A 16,594-nucleotide genomic window follows, 5' to 3' on the forward strand; every position below is an offset into this window, starting at 1 on the left:
CTTGTAGAGATTGAAACGCTTCGCATATGCTAGTTCATAAACTAACACCCCCTATGGGACCCCCAATGCCGGTACAACCGTATGTGGTCCCTGCAGCTAACCCGCCGTGGGCGGACGATTTATTTGCTCAAAGAAGTTGAACCAGTCCCTGACTACTAAAAAGTCTGACCAACGCTCGCCTAAGTCCAAGAGGTCCTCTAAGCGAGCGCTCGTCTCCTCACAATCCACTGCTGTCACTGACACCTCGTCTGATGAAGACAGCACATACACTGACCCCACAGGTTCTGACTCAGATACGGCTGATGGGGAGGGTAGTTCACATGTAGATGTTCCTGATCTTTTGGAGGCTAGTAAATTAATTCTGCAGATTACAGATTATCCCGAGCCATCCGTTCCTCCTAAGAAACCAGATAGGTTCAAGCGTCAGAAGGTGATTAAACAAGTTTTACCTCACTCTGACCACCTAGTGGATATACGTCAGGAACCCTGGCAAAGCCCGGGTACGAAGTTTGTGCCTCAAAAGAAGATGCTGGCTCGCTATCCCCTCGCGCCAGAGCTGTCTAAGAATTGGGAAACGCCTCCTCCAGTAGACTCACATGTGGCTAGGATGGTGGTTTCCTCAGCTCTACCTGTCACTACCGTTACGTCTCTAAAAGAGCCTACGGATAAACGTGTCGAGGGCTGTCTAAAAGCGATTTACACCCTCACGGGTGCTGCACAAAGGCCCACTATTGCAGCTACATGGGCGGCAGAGACTATTGAAGCATGGGCCTTGGAGTTAGAGCCTGAAATCTCCTCTGACCATGCTAGACAATGCTTGTCATATATTGTCACAGCTTCTCGCTATATTAAAGAGGCGGCTTCTGATGCCGGTATCCTAGCAGCCAAGGCCTCTACTACGTCAGTCCTGGCTCGCAGGATATTGTGGCTGAGATCCTAGTCTGTGGATCTGGACTCTAGAAAAACCCTGGAGATACTCCCTTTCAAGGGGGATATTCTGTTTGGGGAGGACTTAAATAAGATAGTGGCTGACTTGGCTACTGCCAAAACTGCCTGTCTGCCTAATACAGCTCCTTCTGTGTCGAAGGCCAAAGGCACGTCCTTTTGCCCCTTTCGTCCTTCAGGTAAAGCAAAAGGTCAGGCGTACCATAAGCAGGCCCGCACTTCCAAACCTGGTAAGCTGAAGCCCAAAAGAGCCTGGGCTGCCCGTCAGCCAGCAGCCAAGACCGATAAGCCTGCCGCATGACGGGGCGGGCCTCCCGCTGGGGGATCCCAGGGTGGGGGGCTGGCTTCTAGGGTATACCCAGGAATGGTTGAAGACCACTTCAGATGCCTGGGTACGGGAAGTCGGCACTCGAGGTTACGCCATAGCCTTCAAAAACCGACCCCCTCATCGATTTTGCCAGACAGACGTCCTGTCGGACCAGACAAAGGCAAACACTCTGCATTCGGTGGTACAGACCCTCCTGGATACAGGAGTCGTAGTACAGGTGCCTCTTGCTCAGAGGGGCCGGGGGTACTATTCTCCGCTGTTTCTAGTCCCGAAACTGAATGGGTTTGTGAAGCTTTCCAAGTTCCGTATGGAAACCCTTCGCTCTATAGTTCTGGCCTTGGAACCTGGGGACTACATGGTCTCCCTGGACATACAGGATGCTTACCTGCATATTCCTATAGCAGTGTCACATCAACAATACCTGAGGTTCGGATTAGCAACCTCCATTACCAGTTTCGGGCGTTACCTTTTGGTTTAACAACGGCTCCGCGAGTCTTCACCAAAGTTATGGCGGTCATGACGGTGGTACTCTGCCGTCAAGGGGTCAGGATACTGCCGTATCTGGACGACTTGTTAATCCTGGCAAACTCCCCAGATCTTCTCCTGCGTCATCTGGATAGGACGGTCCGGTTTCTACAAGCCCACGGGTGGCTCATCAACTGGAAGAAATCCTCCCTGGTCCCTGCTCAGAGCATGGTGCATCTGGGAGCGCTGTTGGACACTTACAACCAGAGGTTGTTCTTGTCTCGGGAGAAAGTCCTGAAACTTCAGGACAGGATTCGTTGCTTCCTTTCTCGTCCGCAAGTGTCGATACATTCGGCAATGCAGGTGCTGGGCCTCATGGTGTCAGCATTCGACATGGTGGAGTATGCTCAATTCCATTCTCGCCCCCTCCAGAAGCTGATTCTAGCCAAGTGGGACGGCCTGCCTCACCGGATCAGGTCTCACATGATCTCTTTGACTCCTGAGGTCCGTCTGTCGCTGCTCTGGTGGTTCCTGGACCGAGAATTGTGCAGAGGCCGTCCCTTCTGGATATCCAACTGGGTCCTGTTGACGACAGATGCCATGCTAAGAGGTTGGGGCGCGGTGCTGGAGCAGCACTCCTTGCAGGGTCGGTGGACCAAGGAGGAATCTCTCCTCTCGATCAACATTCTGGAATTGCGGGCGGTCTTCAATGCGTTGAAACAAGAAAACAAACAAAGTGGGAGCGCTGCTAGTATTGCTAAAAAACCAACCTTCTTCTCTCATATAATTAATACTCATTAGCGGTGTAAATGATAAAATGACCTTTAATTAATACCATAAAAAAAACAAAAAGAGAAAAAGAAAGAAAGAAATAAAAAGGAAAAAACAATAATAATAAAACCAATAATAAAATGTATTACTGAGATGGAATACCAGACCAGAGATATTTTATCTGATTCACCTGAAACATATAAAAGTCCTGTGCAGGCTATAATAGTATTGATAGCCGGCCTCATCCATCATTTTTATGGGACAAACAGAGTATGAACTGGTGGAGAAATTTAATATAATTTAAGGATAATTAGCAATATAATATAATATAATTAAATATATGAAGTATGATAGAAAATTATATAGTGAATCCATACATGGGTTTCGATCATGGTCTAAGTGAATTTCTGGATTATACGTATAATTACACATATATATATTTTCTCTAACGTCCTAAGTGGATGCTGGGGACTCCGTCAGGACCATGGGGAATAGCGGCTCCGCAGGAGACAGGGCACAAAAATAAAGCTTTAGGATTAGGTGGTGTGTACTGGCTCCTCCCCCTATGACCCTCCTCCAAGCCTCAGTTAGGTTTTTGTGCCTGTCCGAGCAGGGTGCAATCTAGGTGGCTCTCCTAAAGAGCTGCTTAGAAAAAGTTTTTTAAGGTTTTTTATTTTCAGTGAGTCCTGCTGGCAACAGGCTCACTGCATCGAGGGACTTAGGGGAGAGAATTTCAACTCACCTGCGTGCAGGATGGATTGGATTCTTAGGCTACTGGACACCATTAGCTCCAGAGCGAGTCGGAACACAGGTCTCACCCTGGGGTTCGTCCCGGAGCCGCGCCGCCGACCCCCCTTACAGATGCTGAAGATTGAAGATCCGGAAACAGGCGGCAGAAGGCTCTTCAGTCTTCATGAAGGTAGCGCACAGCACTGCAGCTGTGCGCCATTGTTGTCACACACTTCACACCAAGCGGTCACGGAGGGTGCAGGGCGCTGCTGGGGGCGCCCTGGGCAGCAATATTTAATACCTTTATGGCAAAAGAATACATCACATATAGCCATAGAGGCTATATGTATGTATTTAACCCATGCCAGATATCTAAAACTCCGGGAGAAAAGCCCGCCGAAATAGGGGGCGGGGCTTATTATCCTCAGCACACAGCGCCATTTTCCTGCTCAGCTCCGCTGTGAGGAAGGCTCCCAGGACTCTCCCCTGCACTGCACTACAGAAACAGGGTAAAACAGAGAGGGGGGGCATTTTTTGGCGATATTTTGATATATTTAAGCTGCTATAAGGAACAACACTTATATAAGGTTGTTCCCATATATATTATAGCGCTTGGGTGTGTGCTGGCAAACTCTCCCTCTGTCTCCCCAAAGGGCTAGTGGGGTCCTGTCTTCGATAAGAGCATTCCCTGTGTGTCTGCTGTGTGTCGGTACGTGTGTGTCGACATGTATGAGGACGATGTTGGTGTGGAGGCAGAGCAATTGCCGATAATGGTGATGTCACCCCCCAGGGAGTCGACACCGGAATGGATGGCTTTGTTTATGGAATTACGTGATAATGTCAACACATTACAAAAATCAGTTGACGACATGAGACGGCCGGCAAACCAGTTAGTACCTGCCCAGGCGTCTCAGACACCGTCAGGGGCTGTAAAGCGCCCTTTACCTCAGTCGGTCGACACAGACCCAGACACTGAATCTAGTGTCGACGGTGATGAAACAAACGTATTTTCAAGTAGGGCCACACGTTATATGATCACGGCAATGAAGGAGGCTTTGCATATCTCTGATACTGCAAGTACCACAAAAAGGGGTATTATGTGGGGGGTGAAAAAACTACCTGTAGTTTTTCCTGAATCAGAGGAATTAAATGATGTATGTGATGAAGCGTGGGTTAACCCAGATAGAAAAGTGCTAATTTCAAAAAAGTTATTAGCATTATACCCTTTCCCGCCAGAGGTTAGGGCGCGCTGGGAAACACCCCCTAGGGTGGATAAGGCGCTCACACGCTTATCAAAACAAGTGGCGTTACCGTCTCCTGATACGGCCGCCCTCAGGGATCCAGCTGATAGGAGACTGGAAACTACCCTAAGAAGTATATACACACATACTGGTGTTATACTGCGACCAGCCATCGCCTCAGCCTGGATGTGCAGTGCTGGGGTCGTCTGGTTGGATTCCCTGACTGAAAATATTGATACCCTGGATAGGGACAGTATTTTATTGACTATAGAGCAATTAAAGGATGCTTTCCTTTATATGCGAGATGCTCAGAGAGATATTTGCACTCTGGCATCGAGAGTAAATGCGATGTCCATATCTGCCAGAAGGAGTTTATGGACGCGACAGTGGTCAGGTGATGCGGATTCCAAACGACATATGGAAGTATTGCCGTATAAAGGGGAGGAATTATTTGGCATCGGTCTATTGGATCTGGTGGCCACGGCAACTGCCGGAAAATCCACCTTTTTACCTCAGACCCCCTCCCAACAGAAAAAGACACCGTCTTTTCAGCCGCAGTCCTTTCGGTCCTATAAGAACAAGCGGACAAAAGGACAGTCATATCTGCCTCGGGGCAGAGGAAGGGGTAAGAGAGGGCAGCAAGCAGCCCCTGCCCAGGAACAGAAGCCCTCCCAGGGTTCTGCAAAGCCCTCAGCATGACGCTGGGGCCTTACAAGCGGACTCAGGAGCGGTGGGGGGTCGACTCAAGAATTTCAGCGCACAGTGGGCTTGCTCACAGGTGGACCCCTGGATTCTGCAGGTAGTATCTCAGGGTTACAGGTTGGAATTCGAGAAGTCTCCCCCTCGCCGGTTCCTAAAGTCTGCTTTGCCAACGTCTCCCTCAGACAGGGCGACGGTATTGGAAGCCATTCACAAGCTGTTTTCTCAGCAGGTGATAGTCAAGGTACCCCTCCTACAACAGGGAAAGGGGTATTACTCCACGCTATTTGTGGTACCGAAGCCGGACGGCTCGGTAAGACCTATTCTAAATCTGAAATCTTTGAACCTGTACATACAAAAATTCAAGTTCAAGATGGAGTCACTCAGAGCAGTGATAGCGAATCTGGAAGAAGGGGACTTTATGGTGTCCCTGGACATAAAGGATGCTTACCTGCATGTCCCAATTTGCCCTTCACATCAAGGGTACCTCAGGTTCGTGGTGCAAAACTGTCATTATCAGTTTCAGACGCTGCCGTTTGGATTGTCCACGGCACCTCGGGTCTTTACCAAGGTAATGGCCGAAATGATGATTCTTCTGCGAAGAAGAGGCGTATTAATTATCCCTTACTTGGACGATCTCCTGATAAGGGCAAGGTCCAGAGAACAGCTGGAGGACGGAGTAGCACTAACCCAACTAGTGCTGCAACAACACGGGTGGATTCTGAATTTTCCAAAATCTCAGTTGACCCCGACGACACGTCTGCTGTTCCTGGGAATGATTCTGGACACGGTTCAGAAAAAGGTGTTTCTTCCGGAGGAGAAAGCCAGGGAGTTATCCGAACTTGTCAGGAACCTCCTAAAACCAGGGAAAGTGTCTGTGCATCAATGCACAAGAGTCCTGGGAAAGATGGTGGCTTCTTACGAAGCGATTCCATTCGGCAGATTCCACGCACGAACTTTTCAGTGGGATCTGCTGGACAAATGGTCCGGATCACATCTGCAGATGCATCAGCGGATAACCTTATCGCCACGGACAAGGGTGTCTCTTCTGTGGTGGTTGCAGAGTGCTCATCTGTTAGAGGGCCGCAGATTCGGCATACAGGACTGGGTCCTGGTGACCACGGATGCCAGTCTGAGAGGCTGGGGAGCGGTCACACAGCGAAGAAACTTCCAGGGCGTATGGTCAAGCCTGGAGATGTCTCTTCACATAAATATACTGGAGCTAAGAGCGATTTACAATGCTCTAAGTCTGGCAAAACCCCTGCTTTAGGGTCAGCCGGTGTTGATCCAGTCGGACAACATCACGGCAGTCGCCCACGTAAACAGACAGGGCGGCACAAGAAGCAGGACAGCAATGGCAGAAGCTGCAAGGATTCTTCGCTGGGCGGAAGATCATGTGATAGCACTGTCAGCAGTATTCATTCCGGGAGTGGACAACTGGGAAGCAGACTTCCTCAGCAGACACGATCTACACCCGGGAGAGTGGGGACTTCATCCAGAAGTCTTCCACATGATTGTGAACCGTTGGGAAAAACCAATGGTGGATATGATGGCGTCCCGCCTCAACAAAAAACTGGACAGGTATTGCGCCAGGTCAAGAGACCCTCAGGCAATAGCTGTGGACGTTCTGGTAACACCGTGGGTGTTCCAGTCAGTGTATGTGTTCCCTCCTCTGCCTCTCATACCAAAAGTACTGAGAATTATACGGCAAAAGGGAGTAAGAACGATACTAGTGGCTCCGGATTGGACAAAGAAAAACTTGGTACCCGGAACTTCAAGAGATGCTCACGGAGGATCCGTGGCCTCTACCTCTAAGACGGGACCTGCTTCAGCAGGGACCGTGTCTATTCCAAGACTTACCGCGGCTGCGTTTGACGGCATGGCGGTTGAACGCCGAATTCTAAGGGAAAAAGGCATTCCGGAAGAGGTCATTCCTACACTGGTAAAAGCCAGGAAGGAGGTGACTGCACAACATTATCACCGCATTTGGAGAAAATATGTTGCGTGGTGTGAGGCCAGGAAGGCCCCCACGGAGGAATTTCAACTGGGTCGATTCCTACATTTCCTGCAAACAGGATTATCTATGGGCCTCAAATTGGGGTCCATTAAGGTTCAAATTTCGGCCCTGTCGATTTTCTTCCAGAAAGAATTGGCTTCAGTTCCTGAAGTCCAGACTTTTGTAAAAGGAGTACTACATATACAGCCCCGGTTGTGCCCCCAGTGGCACCGTGGGATCTTAATGTAGTCTTGGATTTTCTCAAATCCCATTGGTTTGAGCCGCTCAAATCGGTGGAGTTGAAGTATCTTACATGGAAAGTAACCATGCTACTGGCCCTGGCTTCAGCCAGGAGAGTATCAGAATTGGCGGCTTTATCATATAAGAGCCCATATCTGATTTTCCATACGGACAGGGCAGAACTGCGGACGCGTCCTCATTTTCTGCCTAAGGTGGTGTCAGCGTTTCACCTGAACCAGCCTATTGTGGTGCCTGCGGCTACTAACGATTTGGAGGATTCCAAGTTGTTGGACGTGGTCCGGGCATTGAAAATATATATTTCAATAACGGCGGGAGTCAGAAAGTCTGACTCACTGTTCATATTGTATGCACCCAACAAGATGGGTGCTCCTGCTTCTAAGCAGACGATTGCTCGTTGGATTTGTAGCACAATTCAACTTGCACATTCTGTGGCAGGCTTGCCACAACCTAAATCTGTCAAGGCCCATTCCACAAGGAAAGTGGGCTCATCCTGGGCGGCTGCCCGGGGGGTCTCGGCATTACAACTCTGCCGAGCTGCTACTGTTATGCACACCAGTGCCTGCAGGAAAGTACTGGTGTCAGAACTGTTATGCACTCCAGTGTCTGCAGGAATGTACTGGTGTTTGAACTGTTATGCAAAACAAATGGACTCACAGACAAACTGGGGAATATGACATAACGTACACAGAAGGTGATAGGGTAACAAAATACACACAAAGTGAACAGAGAAGCCCAGAGGCTAAGGAACTGGGTATCTCCCTTGTATTAGAACTGCTCAGATGTAAAAAGCAAGATGTTGTGTTTTAATACGTAGAGAACCTGAAATGCTGTTGCTAAGGGCAACAGCAAAACCCTAAAGGGTTACCAACGGGTGTGGCAGTAAACTCCTTGGTCAGAGATGGAATGATAGACACAAGGAGAGTCTCCACAATCCTATTTCTCACTTGCAGTGCACAGGTTTTAGCTTACTGCCACTAAACTGACCCCTGACACCTAGCACAGTGAGACAGGATTAGACAGGCAAGTCTTAGAATACAGCCGCAAACTTGCTAGGTTCACAGAGTAGTAACAGAACCCCAGCAAGCTAAACGACTGACTCCAGTCTTACTGCTAGGTCTGGATTGGCAGAGTGTAATACCAAATCCCCAGGCCTATTTGCAGTAAGCAACAAACAAATACAAAGCTACACAGTACTGGCTAACTTTCATGAACTGACTAACCAACAAAGATTCAGCAGCATCTGCTTACCCTGAAAAGAGGCCTTATAAAGCAGGTGCTGTCCACGCCCCACTCAGACCTCACAGACTGTGAGCACAAAAACCAGCACCGGATCCCCTGCCGTGCACAGAGCCTATAACCACTGCACAGCAAAAGACCCGAACCGGAGTATCAGCTGCGCTCAGGTTACTCCACTAGCACTTGTCTCCCGGTTGCCATGACGACGTGGCAGCACAGGGCAGGAGACCCTAACAGTACCCCCCCTCTGACGAGGGGTCAAAGAACCCCTACCACCGGGTTTATCGGGGAACTGCGAGAAGAAAGAGCGTATCAGTCTGGGGGCATGAAGATCACAACTGCGCACCCACGACCGCTCCTCCGGGCCATACCCCTTCCAGTGCACCAAAAATGACAGCCGACCCCGAACCACCTTGGAGTCAAGAATCCTTTCAACAACAAACTCCCTCTGGCCACGTATCAGAAGAGGGGAAGGTCTTCCACTGGAAGAAGGATTACTAATCGCCCGTTTTAAAAGGGAACAATGAAATGTTTTATTGATACCCAAAGAACGGGGCAGATCTAACTGAAATGCCACCGGATTGATAACCCTGGTGATCTTATAAGGGCCGATGAACCGGGGCCCTAACTTATGAGATGGCTGTCTCAACTTCAAATTCTTGGTAGACAACCAGACGAAGTCTCCTAATTTGAAGCTGCAGGGTCTTTTCCGCTTATCAAAAACCCTTTTGGTCACTAATGACACAGACACAAGGGCTTTCTTCACTTTCCGCCAAATACCTCTAAGGACCGAAACCACAGAGGAACCACCAGGCGTGGAGTCCAGGGGGTCAAAAGAATTGGCCTTAGGATGATGCCCATACACACAAAGGAAGGGAGAGATCCCTGTAGCAGAGTGAGCCGCGTTGTTATAGGCAAACTCCGCCATGGACAGATGAGCAACCCAGTCAGTCTGACACTTGGAGACATAACACCTGAGGAACTGCTCCAAGGACTGGTTCACCCTTTCAGTCTGCCCATTAGACTGCGGATGGTAGCCTGACGACAAGCTGACAGAAATCTGGAGATCGGAACAAAATGCCCTCCAGAATTTGGCCACAAACTGGGATCCGCGGTCAGAGACCACATCAAGTGGCAACCCGTGGAGACGCACAACATGCAGCATAAATAATTCAGACAGGCGTCTGGCTGATGGCAGCCCAACCAGTGGAACGAAGTGCGCCATCTTCGAAAACCTGTCAACGACAACCCAGATGGCTGTCATCCCCGAGGATTTGGGCAAGTCCACCACAAAATCCATTGAAATGTGGGTCCATGGCTTAGATGGGATAGAGAGTGGATGTAATGGGCCAACAGGAACCCCTCTAGGAGTCTTATTTCGGGCACAGATGTCACATGCCCGAACCCACTGATCCACATCCTTAGCCACCGAGGGCCACCACACCGCCCTAGATAGCAACTCCCGAGTTCTGGCAATACCCGGGTGACCTGCCGACTTCTTGGCATGGAATTCCAGGAACACTCGCTGTCTTAACCTAGGAGGCACAAACAAAAGACCTACCGGAAGGTCTGGAGGAGCCTGCTCCTGTGCTCTAAGGACTAATGATAAGAGGTCCTGGGTAATGCCCACTTTAATACATGATGGGGAAACAATGGGCAACGGCTCCTCGGTGGTCTCCTGGATTGGAGCAAAACTCCGCGAGAGCGCATCAGCCTTGATGTTTTTTGACCCAGGGCGATATGTTATCAAAAAATTAAAGCGAGCAAAAAACAAAGCCCATCGTGCCTGCCTGGCATTGAGACGCTTCGCTGACTCTAAATATGCCAGATTCTTATGGTCAGTGAGAATTGAGACCACAAATTTAGCCCCCTCAAGCCAGTGTCTCCACTCCTCCAGTGCATCCTTAATAGCCAACAATTCCCGGTTACCCACGTCATAATTCATCTCGGCAGGCGAAAATTTACGGGAAAAGTAAGCACAGGGATGAAGGCGATTATCAGACACTCCCATCTGAGAAAGCACTGCCCCAATACCCATCTCAGAGGCATCCACCTCCACTACAAAAGGACGCTCTGGATCTGGGTGTCGCAGCACCTTGGCCGAAACAAATGCCCTTTTGAGACGGGCAAAAGCCGCTTTAGCCTCACAAGACCAGTGAGCAACATCCGCCCCTTTCTTAGTGAGTGCCACCAAGGGCGCCACTATAGACGAAAATCCAGCGATAAATCGTCTATAAAAATTCGCAAAGCCCAGGAAACGCTGAAGCGCCTTCAAACTAGTGGGCTGCACCCAATCCAGGACTGCCTGTACCTTGGAACCCTCCATTTGGAAACCTTCTGGGGAGATAATATATCCTAGAAATGCGATTTGCTGAACTTCAAATTCGCACTTCTCCAGCTTCGCCCCAAGCCGGTGGTCTCTGAGTTTCTGGAGGACTAAGCGTACATGCTTCCGATGTTCCTCCAGGGAATGGGAGAAGATTAGGATGTCATCTAAGTATACAACTAAGAATCTATCCAAATATTCCCTGAGCACATCATTCATGAAATCCTGGAAGACTGCCGGGGCATTACAGAGCCCAAAAGGCATCACCAAATATTCATAATGCCCTGAGTGGGTATTAAAGGCAGTCTTCCATTCATCCCCCTCTCTTATTCGGATTAGATTGTACGCACCGCGTAGGTCAATCTTAGAAAAAATGGTGGCAGTACGAAGCTGGTCAAACAAGACCGAAATGAGAGGCAGTGGGTATGAGTTTTTAATCGTGATACGGTTCAATTCCCTGAAGTCGATGCAGGGTCACAACGAACCGTCCTTTTTACCCACGAAGAAGAACCCCGACCCAACTGGAGACTGTGAAGGTCTGATAAATCCCTTAGCCAAGTTCTCCTGAATGTACTCTGCCATAGCCTGAGTCTCAGGACGTGACAGGGAGTACAACCTGCTCTTGGGAAGCTTAGCATTTGGCAACAAATCAATGGCACAGTCATAGGGGCGATGGGGAGGTAGTACCTCTGCAACTTTTTTGGAGAACACGTCCGCAAAATCTGCATAACACCCTGGCAATCCTGGCAAACTTAGCTGCGAGAGCCTGACTGGAAGGCTCAAGCAACTCCTGAAACAATCAGTACCCCAACTAAGAATCTCCCCAGAGACCCAGTCAAATTGAGGATTGTGGGCCCTTAACCAGGGTAACCCCAACACCAATGGGGCAAAAGTACAGACAGTCACATAAAAGGACAATTTTTCAGAGTGTGTGGCTCCAATAAACAAAGAAATCTGGCTAGTGCAAGAGGTAATTTTACCTTGGGATAATGGTTCCCCGTTTAACCCACAAATCTCAATTTCCGATGCCAAGGGTACTAAGGGAACAGAGTGTTTCAGGGCGAATTGGCGGTCCATAAAAACCCCGTCGGCCCCACTGTCCACAAAGGCCTCAGTCTTGACAGTTTGACCGAGGATCTTCAAGGTCACCGGAATGATAAAAGTCTTCTTGGGAAATTCTGACTTCTGGCCTGACAGGATATTTCCCATCACCCTCAGGCCCTGAAGTTTTCCGGCTTTTCTGGGCATGATACTACCACATGACCTTTATTCCCACAGTACAAACACAACCCCTGCTGTCTCCTCCGCGTCTTCTCACGCGAGGAGAGGCGGGTAGCCCCAATCTGCATAGGCTCCTCAGAAAATTCCTCAGAGTCTGAGGTTCCCTTGGGAAGGAAGGAAATCTCAGTCTCCCTTTCAAGCCTACGCTCTCTCAGCCGTCTATCCACCCGGATGGATAACTGCATGAGCTGATCCAAGCTATCAGGCAAGGGATATTGTACCAGTTGGTCCTTTATCTGGTTAGAAAGACCTCTTCGGTACTGGTGTCTCAGGGCTGGGTCATTCCACTGGGTATCATGGGCCAACCTCCGAAACTCCGTACAGTAAACCTCAACTGGCCTTCGCCCTTGCTTAAGGATCGAAATCTGAGCCTCGGCTGAGGCCGTCTTGTCAGGGTCATCATACAACATGCCCAGTGCCGTAAAAAAAGCATCAACACTTTTAAGCGACGGACAGTCAGGCTGCAACCCATATGCCCAGACCTGTGGGTCTCCTTGTAGCAAGGAAATCACTATGCCCACCCGCTGAATCTCCGACCCAGAAGACTGAGGCCTAAGCCGGAAGTATAGCTTGCAGCTCTCCTTGAAACAAAAGAACTGCGAGCGATCTCCAGAAAAACGATCCGGGAGATTTACTTTCGGCTCCTTAACCCCTGCAGGTGCTGCTGCTGCGGGAGATCCGCCAGCAGCCTGGGAGGTGTGCATTTTAATGGACAAATCATTAAATTGTCGAGTCAGGACCTGCACCTGATCGACCACCTGTTGCAACGTATTTTGAGGGGTATGCTCCATATTCCCACAAAATTTCAACAGGAGTATTAGGCTGCTGAATATGTTATGCACACCAGTGCCTGCAGGAAAGTACTGGTGTCAGAACTGTTATGCACTCCAGTGTCTGCAGGAATGTACTGGTGTTTGAACTGTTATGCAAAACAAATGGACTCACAGACAAACTGGGGAATATGACATAACGTACACAGAAGGTGATAGGGTAACAAAATACACACAAAGTGAACAGAGAAGCCCAGAGGCTAAGGAACTGGGTATCTCCCTTGTATTAGAACTGCTCAGATGTAAAAAGCAAGATGTTGTGTTTTAATACGTAGAGAACCTGAAATGCTGTTGCTAAGGGCAACAGCAAAACCCTAAAGGGTTACCAACGGGTGTGGCAGTAAACTCCTTGGTCAGAGATGGAATGATAGACACAAGGAGAGTCTCCACAATCCTATTTCTCACTTGCAGTGCACAGGTTTTAGCTTACTGCCACTAAACTGACCCCTGACACCTAGCACAGTGAGACAGGATTAGACAGGCAAGTCTTAGAATACAGCCGCAAACTTGCTAGGTTCACAGAGTAGTAACAGAACCCCAGCAAGCTAAACGACTGACTCCAGTCTTACTGCTAGGTCTGGATTGGCAGAGTGTAATACCAAATCCCCAGGCCTATTTGCAGTAAGCAACAAACAAATACAAAGCTACACAGTACTGGCTAACTTTCATGAACTGACTAACCAACAAAGATTCAGCAGCATCTGCTTACCCTGAAAAGAGGCCTTATAAAGCAGGTGCTGTCCACGCCCCACTCAGACCTCACAGACTGTGAGCACAAAAACCAGCACCGGATCCCCTGCCGTGCACAGAGCCTATAACCACTGCACAGCAAAAGACCCGAACCGGAGTATCAGCTGCGCTCAGGTTACTCCACTAGCACTTGTCTCCCGGTTGCCATGACGACGTGGCAGCACAGGGCAGGAGACCCTAACAGCTACTTGGTCAGGGGCAAACACGTTTGCAAAATTCTACAAATTTGATACCCTGGCTGAGGAGGACCTTGAGTTCTCTCATTCGGTGCTGCAGAGTCATCCGCACTCTCCCGCCCGTTTGGGAGCTTTGGTATAATCCCCATGGTCCTGACGGAGTCCCCAGCATCCACTTAGGACGTTAGAGAAAATAAGAATTTACTTACCGATAATTCTATTTCTCGTAGTCCGTAGTGGATGCTGGGCGCCCATCCCAAGTGCGGATTGTCTGCAATACTTGTACATAGTTATTGTTACAAACAAATTCGGGTTGTTATTGTTGTGAGCCGTCTGTTCAGAGGCTCCTACGTTTGTCATACTGTTAACTGGGTTCAGATCACAAGTTATACGGTGTGATTGGTGTGGCTGGTATGAGTCTTACCCGGGATTCAATATCCTTCCTTATTGTGTACGCTCGTCCGGGCACAGTATCCTAACTGAGGCTTGGAGGAGGGTCATAGGGGGAGGAGCCAGTACACACCACCTAATCCTAAAGCTTTATTTTTGTGCCCTGTCTCCTGCGGAGCCGCTATTCCCCATGGTCCTGACGGAGTCCCCAGAATCCACTACGGACTACGAGAAATAGAATTATCGGTAAGTAAATTCTTATTTTTTTATAAGATAATTATCTATGTAAGTTATATTATAGTTTTCTATGTAAAGATAAAAATATTACATTAGCGGTGTCTGTTTTAATATTATTTTACAATTCTTCATTATTATTATTTATTTTTACCCATACATATACATATATATTTTTAATATATGGTATGGAGGTCATGTTTAAAATATGGAATTAAGGAATATCAGTGTAAGATATGAAGCATATGATGGATGAGGCCGGCTATCAATTTAATCATCTTAATTGTGAACAAGCACGGGTAACAAACCAAAAAGATGGCCACCATAATCTATATAGGGCCAATCATGTTAAACGAAAGCTTAATGAAATAAATGAGGCTTGAACCGCAAATGAACGGAAGCAGTCACATAAGGGCGGCACTGGTAACACAGGGCTGAGACCGCTATAAAAGACCGACACTGACAGCTCTTAAGATGTCTGAGGAAGCAGCCGAGGTAACAGGTGGAGAAATGCGTAACAAGAGATCACCGGAGTGCCGCTGTGCACATCACCAGCACACAGTACTGACGTCAGCGAAGAGAACGGGACCACGGAGCACGCACGGACAAAAATCCTCATCCCTTGTTGTAAAACGCTGGCAGGTCCAGTAGGAGACAAATAGAGGAACAGCACCAGTGCCGTGGGACCCAGGTAACCTCAATATAGAGACTGTGTGATCAAGGGATCCTTATTTCTATAAAGGAAATTGCATTTAGCTGGATCCGTACTGCTACATCGTGATATATGTGGATGAAGCCAATATAAAAGTATCAATATCTTCATGCAAAAATGAAACAATGTTTTCTTTTGGCCAGCAACAAGTAATTATCTGGACTACCCTATGAGACTACGCTATTAAGCAAGGGCATTGTGCAATACTATTATAGCCTGCACAGGACTTTTATATGTTTCAGGTGAATCAGATAAAATATCTCTGGTCTGGTATTCCATCTCAGTAATACATTTTATTATTGGTTTTATTATTATTGTTTTTTCTTTTTTCTTTCTTTCTTTCTTTCTTTCTTTCTTTCTTTCTTTCTTTCTTTCTTTCTTTCTTTCTTTCTTTCTTTCTTTCTTTTTCTCTTTTTGTTTTTTTATGGTATTAATTAAAGGTCATTTTATCATTTACACCGCTAATGAGTATTAATTATATGAGTGAAGAAGGTTGGTTTTTTAGCAATACTAGCAGCGCTACCACTTTGTTTGTTTTCTTGTTTCTATCCTAATCACGAGGGGCGCAAAACATCCCTCACTTTGGGTAGCAGCAGCAGTATTACTATTAGATACCCCTAAGAAGGGAAATATTAGAAAGTTATTTCTCCACCAGTAAGTCAGCGCAATACCTTATTTTAAAAAAAATATTCAATGCGTTGAACCTAGCCCAGCATTTGATTCAGAACCGTCCTGTTAAAGTACAATCGGACAACGCCACCACAGTGGCTTACAGAAATCATCAAGGCGGCACTCGAAGCCGTTTGGCAATGAAGAAAGCCTCACGGATTCTACGTTGGGCAGAATGCCATCTACCGGCAATATCGGGCAATATTCATTCCGGGAGTCATGAATTGGAAAGCGGACTCTCTCAGTCGTCAGGACGTGCATGCCGGCAAGTGGGGCCTCCATCCAGAAGTGTTTCAACTGCTAGTGGAAAAGTGGGGCCTTCCAGATGTGGATCTGATGGCGTCTCGACACAATCACAAGGTTCCGGTCTTCGGAGCAATGACAAGGGATCCTCAAGCAGCATTCATGGATGCGCTGGCAGTGCCGTGGAGGTTTGGGCTGCCGTACATGTTCCCTCCGGTGTCACTCCTGCCCAGGGTAATTCGGAAGTTCAAGCAAGAAAAAGGAAATCTGCTTCTCATAGCTACGGCGTGGCCCAGACGGCACTGGTTCTCA

The sequence above is a fragment of the Pseudophryne corroboree genome, chromosome 7 (assembly GCF_028390025.1).
Source record: "Pseudophryne corroboree isolate aPseCor3 chromosome 7, aPseCor3.hap2, whole genome shotgun sequence".
NCBI classification, from domain to species: Eukaryota; Metazoa; Chordata; class Amphibia; order Anura; family Myobatrachidae; genus Pseudophryne; species Pseudophryne corroboree.